At 33.6% G+C, this 14105-nt stretch overlaps 1 protein-coding gene across 8 annotated transcripts in view; it reads right to left on the reverse strand.

The window, feature by feature from the left end:
- Positions 1-14105, reverse strand: part of LOC126771627 (stress-activated protein kinase JNK) — a 112332-nt gene that overhangs the window by 88742 nt on the left and 9485 nt on the right. For 4 of the 8 annotated variants that reach the window (XM_050491621.1, XM_050491619.1, XM_050491616.1 and 1 more), the window contains exon 2: positions 3183-3209. The exons of 3 other annotated variants lie outside the window; for them this stretch is intronic. The gene's annotated coding sequence lies outside the window, so the exon portion shown is untranslated. Of the gene's footprint in view, positions 1-3182; positions 3210-11064; positions 11202-14105 lie in introns of those variants that run through there. One more of the 8 variants, XM_050491618.1, reaches the window with a different exon arrangement.

Genomic DNA, 14105 nt, shown 5'->3' on the forward strand with positions numbered 1-14105 from the left:
AATATTTAATGAACCTTTAAGGCACCGATCGTTTTTCACTTACGAGTAAAAATCTCTTAAAGCTGATCATATATCGAATCGATTTTTGAATATAGCAATCATGTATGAATTAAAAAATATATTAAAAAATATATTTTTTAATTCTGGTTGAATATTTATTTAAAGTTAGTTCTTATCTTTTTTATTCGATACATAAAAGCGTTATCCGAGTATTTGTGTCAATGTATGTATATGAATTACTGTATAAGCATGCAGCGATCGTCTAGACGGAACAGTGGTACTTGTCTAAGCTGTAAGTGACATCGGGACGAAGAACCGCAAATAAACATCACGAGAATAGAACTCGAACTTTCCCGTAATTAATTTAAGTTTGAAAGTAAGTTTTCGAAGATGAACCGTTTTGCGCCACGGGCGAGACTTGCTGGGGATCATATACATTGAATTTAGAGAATTTCTCTGCGCTTTTAAAATTATCTGAACTACAGTTTCTATTCCCTTCATTTGTGTCCGATACATTGAAAAAGTATATTGATAGTTAGAATATGTGACGTCATAAAAAGAAATGGCACTGCTAACATAGCGGCATACAGATTGGTCCGAGTATTTATTGCATTCAAATACGTGAATCACAGTCAGCCACTTCACATCATGAATTATAATACCATAGGGACTGACTATCCAATTTCGTTCACTCACTCATTTCTATGTACGATACATAGTATACATACACATGGTGGAAAATTGTAATCTAACAACAAATTATGACTGACTGACCATAGATATAACATCTTCAATTTCTTTTCAGAAATACAAAAAATATACAAAAAACACCTTCTAGAACTAAAAGTCATTCAAGTCGATTTAAGCTGTAACTTTCACCCTCCTCTTAAACAAGTTAAACGTCTTTCTTAGTCGAAACTTCCGTTTTCTTAACTTTTCCCCGTTTAATATTTTAGGGATAAATTCTATAAATACCAACCGTAGCTAATTTCCCCCGGGGACCACTAATCTTGAGATGTATGCAGGAAACAAATTGTTATCCAGAGATATCTTATTGTATAGCTCGAAAAACGAACACTATTAAGTATATAATATACTAAAGAATATTTATTTATATAATATGAACTATTTAATGTACATCAATAATGGTACAATAAAATATGAAATATCCCAGATGACCCAGTGGTAAGAAGGCGTGAATCTTAACCGATGATCGTGGGTTTAAACCCGGGCAAGCACCACTGAATTTTCATGTGCTTAATTTGTGATTATTATTCATCTCGTGCTTTACGAAGAAAAACATAGTGAGGAAACCTGCATGTCTCTAATTTCACTGAAATTCTGCCTCATGTGTATTCCACCAATATTATTTATTGGAGCAGCGTGTTGGAATAAGCTCCATACCTTCTCCTTAAAAAGGGAGAGGAGGCCTTAGCCCAGCAGTGGGACATTCACAGGCTGTTACTATACTATAATACAATAATTACCCTTTGTTTTTTTTTTTTAAATAATAAAAACCATACACAAAAAATAACCAATTTGAATGTGCACGTCAAATAAAAATTTTAACTTCAAATTAAGATGAGATCCCTTTGTAGCGATACTGAATCAAAAACGGCTTGAAAACCAAAAGTTATACCCGAAACAATACGTAAAAAATATAATAAAAAATCATAGAGGCAAATTGAGAACTTCTTCTCTTTTATTTTAAATGATATTAATTAATATTTTCTCGTGGTAGCAGATCGTTTTACTTGTATATACCAATTAATAAATTTAAAAAATAAATTAAAAAATAAGAGGTATTATTCTAAAAAAAAGTAAAATATAAAATAGATAGTATACATTGATTTTTATAGTGTATAACAAAAGGTAATTTTCCCTCTTCCCTCCCTCTGTGGCACACCGCTGATGATACAAAGCAAAATCGCCATGCTGGGGATGGACGTTCGCTACGACCTTAGTCCAAGGCATTATATCGAGGCTATTATAAAAACAGCTTCACGGAAACTCGGAGTTCTGAACAAGGTGCGGCGTTTTTTCACGCCACAACAACTGTGCCTGTTATACAAAACACAGGTACGGTCTTGCGTTGAATATTGCTCGCACCTTTGGGATGGCTCCGCTAAGTACCTACTGGAGGCCTTGGACCGGTTGCAGCGACGTGCAGTGCGCATTATTGGCGACGTTAAGGTCACAAACACCCTTGAACCTTTACAATTGCGTCGTGAGATAGCAGCACTGAGCGCTTTCTATCGACTGTATCACGGCGAGTGCTCTGAGGAATTATTCTCTTTAATTCCTGTTTCCCCCTTCCTTCTTAAGTCCACGCGAGCTGGTTCTAGATGTCACCGCCTAACTGTGACATCAATTCCATCGCGCACAAAGAAATTTGGCAACTCCTTTCTTTGTCGCACTTCCAAAAAATGGAATTCCTTACCAGCTCACGTGTTCCCCTCCTCTTACAACCCGGGTTCCTTCAAACGAGGCGTGAAGAGGCATCTTGCGGGCCGACAAGGCGGGGACGGTTAGTACAGAACATTCTTCCCGACTGTACTGACCGTCGTCGCGTTTGGACTCTACTACCACTTACAATCAGGTGGAGTAGAGTCATTTGCCATCCCGGCGCATAAAAAAAAAAAAGGTATGATGTGACCACTTACCATTGCATTTGACTGTTGCCTTTCTACTGTAAAAATATATAAATTATCAATTTTGTTTCTAAAAAAAATTGATAATAAATTCACAATATCACTCGCAGCTTAGACTTTATGTGAATATTTTCTCTACCAACTAACAGCCTTAGTAATAAACGTTGCTTAGCGACGGTTTTGTTAAACACAGATTTCACTCTTTCCGTCATTATTGGTTTGTGACACAGCATTGTTTAACTAATCAAAGCAGGTGATTCGTTTACATAAGGGCATTAAATTAAAGATAACGTTTAGAATCAATTATATTTTAAATTAAATTGAACCCTAGATCTTAAGATCCGATAGGAAGTTAATTTACAGACCAGAATTGTTTACTCAAAACATTTACAGTGTTTATATGATAAAGATAACCTTATATGCTAATAAAAAAAGTACTACCCACTAAGAGTGTTGGCTAAATATCTATATTTTATCAACTCACCTGTTTTCTAGTTCAATAACAAAATACTACAAGCAAAAAAAACTTACCAAGAAACTCCAAGAGCTGATCTTTACCTGTCGATAGAAATAAAATTATTAATTCACTAGCTGTATTTCGTGGAATTTACTGGTGGTAGGGCTTTGTGCAAGCTCGTCTGGGTAGGTACCACCCACTCATCAGATATTCTACCGCAAAACAGCAATACTTGATATTGTTGTGTTCCGGTTTGAAGGGTGAGTGAGCCAGTGTAATTACAGGCACAAGGGACATAAAATCTTAGTTCCCAAGGTTGGTGGCGCATTGGATATGTAAGCGATGGTTGACATTTCTTACAATGCCAATGTCTAAGAGCGTTGGTGACCACTTACCATCAGGTGGCCCATATGCTCGTCCGCCTTCCTTTTCTATAAAAAAAAAAAAAAAATCGCCTGCATAGAATTAGTTTGGCTTCGACCCCAGTATGATTGTCGCAATGCTACATGAGCTAGCAAATTCAATCAAAATTTGTCAAATACTTATATTAGCGGTAGCGCGTTGCTGCCTGGTTGCAATATGTAAAACTTTCCTATAATAAACTTTGTAGTTGTTTTTTCTTATATAAATGACTTTGACGGCTCGTTAATGGTAACAAAAAACGATCGGCCACTCATATAAATTAACGATTTGTTAAATTTGAAAAACGGACCATAATCTGTAACGTCTAATTGATACATACAAAGCTTAAATAAAGAAATACATTTGAAGAAAAATTGAAATTATGAGGAAAGTTTTTGTAATGCAGATGGCGCGCTAAGAACCGATTTTGCAAAATATTGCAATGAACTACACAGCCCGTAAAAGAAAATCTACTTATCGACCCGTATAAATTATCATTTTTTATCAACGAACAAAAATAAATAAATGTGATATTATCGTTTTCGACACTCGACTTAGTCTTGTTTTGACTTTTTTAAGACAAAGCACCAACTTTACTTGGTGGCACGGCTTACGAGATCATCTGGCTATCAATTTATCACATGTATATTCTACTCGACACCCCAAAAAGTGTTCCGGTTTGTAATCCAGTGTTACAACAAGCACAAGAGACATAACACCTTAGTTCCCAAAGTTGGCGTCGCATTGGCGATGTAAGTATTTATCTGGATGGTTAGTATTTCTTCAAGTGCCAATGTCTATATATCTATTAACCAGTCTGCCTAATTATTTGTAATAATAAAAATGATCATGTCTTATCTAAAATGATATATTTTTAAAATATCAGTTGATAAATTTATATGATGTAAATAATGCTTTTTTTCTTTCACGATGTGGCTTGCAGACAACTACGTGACCAATTTAGATTTTTAATTTTAACATCACTTTTTTATTTAATTTGTTGGAATTTTTCACACAGTATATAAGGATAGACGATTCGAAAATTTACACAGATACCTCGAGACTATATATACAAAGGTTGACAATTTCATATAATACCTAAACTTTTATGATACAAATACTAATCATACACAACTTCTATCGTATGTATATATACATCGAATAGGGTTTTAAGTTTCAATATTACTATTGATCAATAAAATTCGAAGGCTAAACGTTAATACAAAATTTACGAAATCATTCACGACAAAGCATACGAAGACTTATCGATCAATGTCCATCATTAGTGACACAAAGAACCGTTCTCATTTCCATGCTTATTATACTATTATGTATCATTATGATATTTTTTATTTTGTTAGGCGAACGGGCAAGTGTGTGTGCTGTAAGTGGTCTTACATGCGCCACAAACCTTGGGAACTAAGACGTTAAGTCCCTTGTGCCTGTAGTTACACTGGCTCACTCAAACTTCCAACCAGAACAGGTTAATACTAAGTATTGATGTTTGGCGGTAGAATATATGATGAGTAGTTGGACCTTGTCCAGACGGGCTAAGTTAACTAAGTTTTAAGTATATATATATCTGTATCTTAAAATCATTAATGTAATTAATCATGCATTCAAATACTTTTCCAAATATGTATCAATTATCAATGTTGGCAATGAAGAAATAGATAGCGTATACCGTACGGCAATTTTATGCATTTTTAGTTTATTTAACCACATTTTTACTAAATCTTCATAACGCTGGATTACCAGCTCCCTAATACAAACAAAGTTGATGTTGTCTGACTTTGGACAGAGCTTGTACAAACAAAAGACATATTTTAGAGCTATATTCTATTAATATGTTACTAAACGTAAGCTTAAATATTTTTAAAAACACTGTATTCACATAACAATATATATTTTAAAGATCTCTTGTTACAAATGTCATACAACTTGTAAAATAAAAGTATGTTTAATATTTATTAAGAGAAGTAAAAGCAGAATACAATCGGAATACTAAAATTTAAAATGCACGTAGCATTTCTGAATTATTTTTTTCTAATAAATCTATAGTGTCGTCTATCAAAAGGTACCTAAAAAAATACTTTAATTCAACAGGAATCAAATTACATTTTCTATCTAATGTCTATCCTTAAACGAATATTTTAATAGTAATTAATGTAGACCAGAGACTGACTTTTGTTACTGCGTCGTTGGAATGTAAGAATGTACTTTTACAAACACTGCACACTGATCATCTGAAATGTAATGGTAATTTTTAGTAAATAGAGATTCGAGATCGCCCAGTGGTAAGAATCGTGAGTTCAAACCCGGGCAAGCACCACTGAATTTTCATGTGCTTCATTTTTGATTATAATTTATCTCGTGCTTTACGGTGAAGGAAAACATCGTGAGGAAACCTGCATGTGTCTAATTTCACTGAAATTCTGCCACATGTGTAGTCCACCAACCCGCATTGGAACAGCGTGGTGGAATAAGCTCCAAACCTTCTCCTCAAAAAGAGGAGAGGAGGCCTTTAGTCCAGCAGTGGGACATTCACAGGCTGTTACGGAAGAAACGATAACATTAGCCCAATTCATTCAAAAAGGAACAAGTAAATTTTAATAGTTTTTAATTCTTTCTAAGTTTTTAAGTTTTTGGTTCTTTTTAAGTTTTTAATTTTAATTCTTTCTCAGGTCATCATTAGAAAAACAATTTCGAGAAAGGCAACGAGGAAAGTTAAATAGATATATTTTCTACAAAACTGCGAACTATATATAGGATATTTACTTGAACGTGATAGTATTTTTTTAAAATATCTTCTTGTCGTTTATGTATCTCTGCTGGTACTAGTCAGAAAAACTGATATTTATCACTCCCAAGTAAATGTTGAAATATATATATACTATAATATAATAATAATAATAACTCTAAAATACCATTGCAGTCGATCTCAATTGTGTGAAACATAGAAATGCCATTGTTTTGGCATCACGTGATGATAATGAAAATAGAGTTCCAAGTGCTTCTGTCCTTTATCTACTCTAAATCTACTCCTTTCCTTAACTGACACCATCTGTTATATCATCACTTTATCGCAATATCAATTTACAGACCTCAAAACTTTATTTAAAAAAAAATGGATAGTTGCCCGGCAAACTCCTAATTAAAAGAAATCGGAAAAGAACTCTTAGAGAGAATTTAAATAAAAATTTAAACTAACTCCCTAAAAAAACAAAAGGGAAATGTGAATTTCAGAGTTATCGACTCGTATTTCTAGCTCTAATTAGAAAGACCGCAATCTGACGGAATAAATTCATAATTACTGGTAACTTCGATTGAAACGTGTACATTTCATTTCATTAAATATTAGTGAAGTTATAACGGCGTTTCAACTTTTTTATTTTTCGACGAATCAAAGTTCTATATGATGTTATATAATCCGTAACGGCCTGTGAATGTCCCACTGCTGGGCTAAAGGCCTCCTCTCCTCCTTTTGAGGAGAAGGTTTGGAGCTTATTCCACCACGCTGCTCCAATGCGGATTGGTGGAATACACATGTGGCAGAATTTCAGTGAAATTAGACACATGCAGGTTTCCTCACGATGTTTTCTTTCACCGAAAGCACGAGATGAATTATAATCACAAATTAAGCACATGAAAATTCAGGGGTGCTTGCCCGGGTTTGAACCCACGATCATCGGTTAAGATTCACGCGTTCTTACCACTGGGCCATCTTGGCTCTTTGAAGATGAATTCCACTTTGACCAAATCATGATGTTATATAAGTTCATTGCAAATTCAAATGGAAATTTAACCTAGTTTTTTTTTTAATTCTACATACAAATGTACATACAAATATACATACAAGTATTTCGGTTACTAAGTGAAGTTTCATTTTTTATTTGGACGTTTATTGATCTTAATTTAAGTCGATCGAGTGTTTTTCACGTTTACTGAGAGTTAGACAAATATATATTTCTTGGTGATATATTTAGGCAAGTTAGTGACCACTAGTAACTTAGTGTTATAGTTGTGTGCCATTCCTTAAATCGGTAAAAGGTTACCATAAGAACACGGCTGCATAATGGTAAAACATTAGAAATGTGGTATTGCCTATGGGTCTGCAAATACTCTCAAGCCGGATTAAATCTACGGATTAATAAATAAATTAAACAAGTTCTCACAACAATTCAGATATTCATAAGATATAAAAAATAAAAAGTAAAGCAGATAAAAAAGAGAAAAAAAATAGGTTTTTTTTTTGGAAAAAATATCAATATGCTTTATTGATAAAAAACAATGGCTAGAGAGAGAACGGCTCATCTCTGTATGGAAGCGTATATGCAAACTCCATTACAAGCGAGTGGCTGAAGCAATTTCCTGGCAAGCGATGTTTACTAAAACCCTTTGGAGGCGGCATTTCTCCTTGCTCATAATACCTTTGTCAAAATAATGACATCATTTCAAACACTTTAGAGCATGTCTAATCGTTTAGCATAGATAATTAAGTAACATATCTCATTTTAATTTAAACTTCATGTGAGTAAAAATAACTTTGTACAAATGTATAAATTAGCTTTAATAGGAAATGAAATAATTGATATAACGTTTAACATTATTTAGCTTCACGTATTTTACGTATTCACTGTGTTAAATCTCTATTTATTTATAGTAGAACCTTCATATTATAACAATTAATCACACAAAATTGTCTTTCAACAGACAAATATAAATACGGCATTACAGTATGAGAATTATATTGAACTGGTAGCTTTTAATTAATATCGTTTAGGATCTATGATCTGAGCAATATCACATTGGTTTAGTGAAACACTTAGGCAGGTAGTACATTCGGCAATAATGACATGAAGAAAACTAAGGGAGCATGGCCATTTTACCGTAGACAAAGGCTACGCCAATCATAACTAACACTTTAAACAATAAATCTTTAACGATATTAAAAAGATATGACATATGTACTTAATAAGTGAAAAATAATTCTGAATTATAATTAAATATTTTAATCATAGTTTCTTGTCGGTTCCTTTAGATATATTCCATGTTACCAGCGATAAATTTAAAAATTGCCAATTTTTTTAAACTCGTATCAAGCACACATAAATAAGATATTTTGATTTGATTTCAGTACACCGTACATATAGGGCGTAATAGATAGAATAGAAGATAGATAAAGAATAATAGCCTTACGCAGAGTAGTTACGTTTACGTCATAGCTGAGCTCTGCCAAGTTTCGATTTTTTTTCATGGTCACAACGAATTCGGACAAGTTATAGAACCCCTGGAACTTATATAATAAAATTATAAGAATATTTAACTATTTTCAAATAATAAATCGAGTAACAAAACAATACATAGCGTTTTATATAAAACAAGTTACCGAGTATGCATTGAGTAAAACTTTGATTTCCAAAAAGGTATATTTCCAAAAAGTGAAACTTCATATTATCAAATTTAAAAAAATATATACGTTTATAATAAAAGCCGAGATGGCCTAGTGGTAAGAACGCGTGAATCTTAATCGATGATCATGGGTTCAAACCCCGGCAAGCACCACTGAATTTTCATGTGCTTAATTTGTGATTATAATTCATCTCGTGCTTTACGGTGAAGGAAAACATCGTGAGGAAACCTGCATGTGTCTAATTTCACTGAAATTCTGCCACATGTGAATTCTACCAACCCGCATTGGAGCAGCGTGGTGGAATAAGCTCCAAACCTTCTCCTCAAAAAGAGGAGAGGAGGCCTTTAGCCCAGCAGTGGGACATTCACAGGCTGTTACGGATTACGGATATACGTTTCTATGTTTATTATATCGATGACATTAAATAGTTAAGAAAAATACGCATTTACGATTATATGAATAAATAATTTAGATCTTACATAATCTTTAAACTTTCTAAGACCAAATAACACCTGATATCGTTAATCGACATACACATATGTATCATGAATTTGGAAAACGAAAACTCAAAGCTAACGATACTTAACTACGAATTACTAATTTAGCTTAACGCATCGCCTTTATAATAAAATTAATAAAAATAGTTACCTTAAATACCTAACATAAATTTTGTGAAAGTGGTCACCTTCACCCATTGACAATGTCAAAACCGGCAATGCGTCGCCAACTACGAGATCTATGATGTTATATTCTTTATGCCTGTAATTTAGTACCTTACTCATACTTCATGCTTAATTTGTGATTATAATTCATCTCGTGCTTGACGGTGAAGGAATACATCGTGAGCAAACCTGCATGTGTCTAATTTCACTGAAATTCTGTCACATGTGTATTCCACCAACCCGCATTGGAGCAGCGTGATGGAATAAGCTCCAAAACCCTCTTCTCAAAATTGGAGAGTAGGCCTTAGTCCAGCAGTGGGACATTCACAGGCTGTTAGTGTTACTCATATTTCATACCGGGAAACAGCAGTCCAGAGTGTTGCTCCCAGGCGGGCGTGCACAAAACTGTAATTTAGTTAAATCATCATCATTATCATCCTTCTTTTCTTAGCCTATTAATTTAGGCGCGGCTCAGTGCAACTTTATACGAAAACAAATTTGGTGGACTTTTACGACTGGCCGTCTACCTGAGGTTAACCCTTGGGAATACTTCTGCTGGTTAATTGAGTTCACACCACTACGCGGGTGGTTAAGGCGCTTTCTTAATTGATGGATGTTGTTAACAGAAAATTCTCTTATTTCAGCTTGTCTGTATTCTAATCCTCTCTTGTATGGGTGAGTTTAAACCACCATGTCGTAACCATACAAATAGCTTTATAAACGTCAAAATTAAACATAAAATTTAAGTCATTTAAATACATGTATATGTCAAATACAATAAGTTTATATACAAACGAATTCATACGCTTTGCTATATATAGTAAAATACTAATTTCATTTTAAAATAACTTCAGTTTCTGGTGATGAAATGTCAAATTGCTGGACAATGACACCGTCATACTGCTCAAGTAAGGCTTGGTGGATAATTCTAATAAGTACATAAAGATAATAAATTACGGATTTGTCTAATCGCACTTTTTTGTTGAGTGCATAAAATCTTTTTAAAGCATAAATTAAGTATAAAAATTATATTAATTTTATTATACTGGCCGTAAGTTTAGAAAAAGTTTTTTTTTATACTTTTATAGATCGTTTATAAATAATAAATAGTTGAACAGATATACACGTTACGTTCTTTTATCTAATTGGCTTACACGAGCAGTTCTATGTTAATAGTAGGTTAATAAATGGGCTTTGTTAAAAGCCTATCAATCGATTTTTAAGGTTAAGTTGGTAAGGACACAATAATTATTACATGTGCGCGAATGAATATTAAATTGTATTTAAACCGTCTTAAAAATTCCTAGTACAAACTTTAAAATCTTGTATTTTTTTATGATTTTATTTTCCCTATTATCATAAATAACTTATTTCTTTAGAAAAGTGCCCACATAACCATTACGACTGCAATACGGACGCGGCGAGACAGCGCCATCTATCGATGAACTATGACATCTTGGAATAAAACCGCCAACTTACCGCTGTCGGTAGATTTTCAAAAGTCACAGCCACTAACGTACGATCACTATTTTGAATATTGTCACCGATAACACGTAAAATGCGGTCCGGATAATTAATTGTAAAAAGTATACAGCGGTCACGTGCGATCAGCCCGGGTGGCGCGGGCGGACTGCCGCGGTGCCTGCGCCGCGGGCTGCGCGAAAAACTAACCCCATTCCGACTCTTCACAAAGAGTAAGTCAAGTGCAGATGTGTTACGTGATGTCATAGAATGTTAATATAGAGGAATGTTTGATTATTTATTAAGACGACAACATCAACGCGCCTGCAAGCCTACGGATGTTGTAGGTCCACGTGCGGTGGTAATCACTTTCTATCAGATGAACTTCCAGCTCGTTTTCCCCTCTTACATAAAAAAATGAAATTGTATGTGATTCTCTCTAATTAGGACATAACTATTTAATTCTAACTAAAATGTACAAACAAACGATGAAATTTGCTATGTTTTGACGGAACGGGCAAATGGCTAACCTAATGGTAAGTGGTCACTAGAACATAGGTGCTAGTGACCACTTACCTACCACTTGCCTATAGAGGCATTAGTGCAGTCAGAAATATTAACCATTTCTTACATCTGTATTGCACCATCAGGCTTGGGAATTAAGATATTATATCCCTTGCTATAGCGTATACAGTAATCAAGTTTGTATTCACGAAATTACCTTTAAGACCTACAAAAACACAAACGCGTACCAGTCACGACTATATTATGAATATTTATCTTTATTCTCAAAATAATAATTCGAATGTTAACAAAATATACTTAATTCAAGAAACTTGATTTTTTAAAATAGTTCAGAAGAAAACCACCGATTCGGAATGTAAGCTCGACTGATGAGCCGAAATTATTGAGGAACTTACCTTAATAATTAAGACTATACTTACATTACTTTTTTAGCAAAGCCTAAATTTCAATCCGTTATCATACATCAAAATAAGATATAATCTTAGGGATAGCATTTCGTCGTCACGTTCGTGGTATAAGATATGATGATATTTTGATAATGACAAAATTAAAAACGACGAATTTATAAAGATTCTTCACTCTCTACAATCGTTATATATGACATATGAATATGAAACAACAAACGATAATAAAATATTTAGTTACTTATCTTTTAATTATATTCATTACAGTATACTATTATTGTTATTGATTTTTTTATTGTAATGTATTGTTTACAATTCAATTCCATCATGAGTATTTGCTTAACTTAAATGTTGACCGTCTGAGACCGACCGTATAATTGATGTTAAGTCCAACTTTTGTTCAATGTATTTATTTGCGATTAGCAAAATCCGCGGATTCGCCAGCGTGTAGTTCAGTTTGTGACACAAATCTTTCAAAATCTGCCATTTTAACGTACGTAATGCCAATTTGATTTATACATTAAATGTAATTTAAATTAAAAATGGGATTAGATATTTAGAAATAACAGACAGACACTTCATATATATGTAAAATAGTGGACAACAAAGATATGTACGTAAACTTAAAGTTATTATAACTTTTGATAGACTTAATTGATTTTGAGGAAACAAAGAATAAATATTTTTACGCTATTTTGTATAAATAATATGTAATAATATATATATAAATTATATATATATTTAAATAATAATAATAAACCAAACCTTGCAAACAATTACATTATCCAAGTACATTATCATTATAGCACTCAACTATTACGCAAAAATCGACAGTATATCGATCAAGTAAACTTTGCTAAATAAGTCGCTTTCGTAGCAGGTGCTACGAAGTCGCTACATGAGCACAGCAATTTAAAACTATGGACGTTCAATACGATTCTTTCCTTAATGGCTTTCTTTGTATCAATTTAAAACACTTTGCCAAAGTCATGTAGTTATTAATAGTTCTTAGTTTTTACTTTGCAATAATGAGCGTGCAGAAATATTTCACTCAAACATTACATTTTAAAATAACGTAGAAACATTACTCTCATATTAAACCTCGGACTTTTAGTAACGATTCTCTTAAATAAGTTTTGGCCCACATGTGGCATAATTTCAGTGAAATTAGCCACATGCAGGTTTCCTCGCGATGTTTTCCTTCACCGTAAAGCACGAGATGAATTATAATCACAAATTAAGCTCATGAAAATTCAGTGGTGCTTCCCCGGGTTTGAACCCACGATCATCGGTTAAGATTCACGCGTTCTTACCACTGGGCCATTTCGGCTCATTTATTACTAAATAAACGCCAATTATTATTTACAGAAAAATGTAATTAGCCTCTATCGTCGAATCGCAATATAAGAGGGAACCTATATATAAAGAGCAAACCTGTATTTGCGTTCACACTACTGCATAGTGCACTGAGCAAATGGTACCTACCCATAGATTTACATAGATAAAATAGGATTATAGTTATTGCCATAACACACCACGAGATGCACGGCATTTTAATTTGTTTATCACTTGCATGCCATTGGTGCTATCAAAATCCAACAAGTTCTCGATATCATATTAAAATTTCGCACTCGGAGGACGGCAGAGTTTGATTCAATTATCTTTGCACGTTCGAGTAATCAGCTATCGGAGTACGGGTTAATGCACATGATCGCTTATGATATCATTTGAATTATGCAAGTTTTATTCAACTTTTGCGCAAGAGAGTAAGTAGTTGAGTAAGAGAGACTGAAGTAAGAAAAAAAGCTGATTCTACTGAACACAACCTTAGAACTTATTGCTACCTGTTTCCGATAAATGGAGTTAAAAAGAGATAGCAAGTATTTGGGTTCTATTAAATTAGTGTTTAAACACAAACGAGTCAACTCGACTAGTTACAATATACTTATGCTGAATCATTATGAAGCTGAAACGCGGTAGTGAATTGAACACGTGGACCTTCACTTAATTAGTCTCTTAAATTTTTATCCTTGGACCTCACGGGCTCACATCCAGGAAAACACCGCCAAGTTTTAGAGTGCTTAGTTTGTGTTTATAAATATCGTGGGAAAAGTTGCATGTGTCCACCAA

The sequence above is a fragment of the Nymphalis io genome, chromosome 11, assembly GCF_905147045.1.
Source record: "Nymphalis io chromosome 11, ilAglIoxx1.1, whole genome shotgun sequence".
Taxonomy (NCBI): domain Eukaryota; kingdom Metazoa; phylum Arthropoda; class Insecta; order Lepidoptera; family Nymphalidae; genus Nymphalis; species Nymphalis io.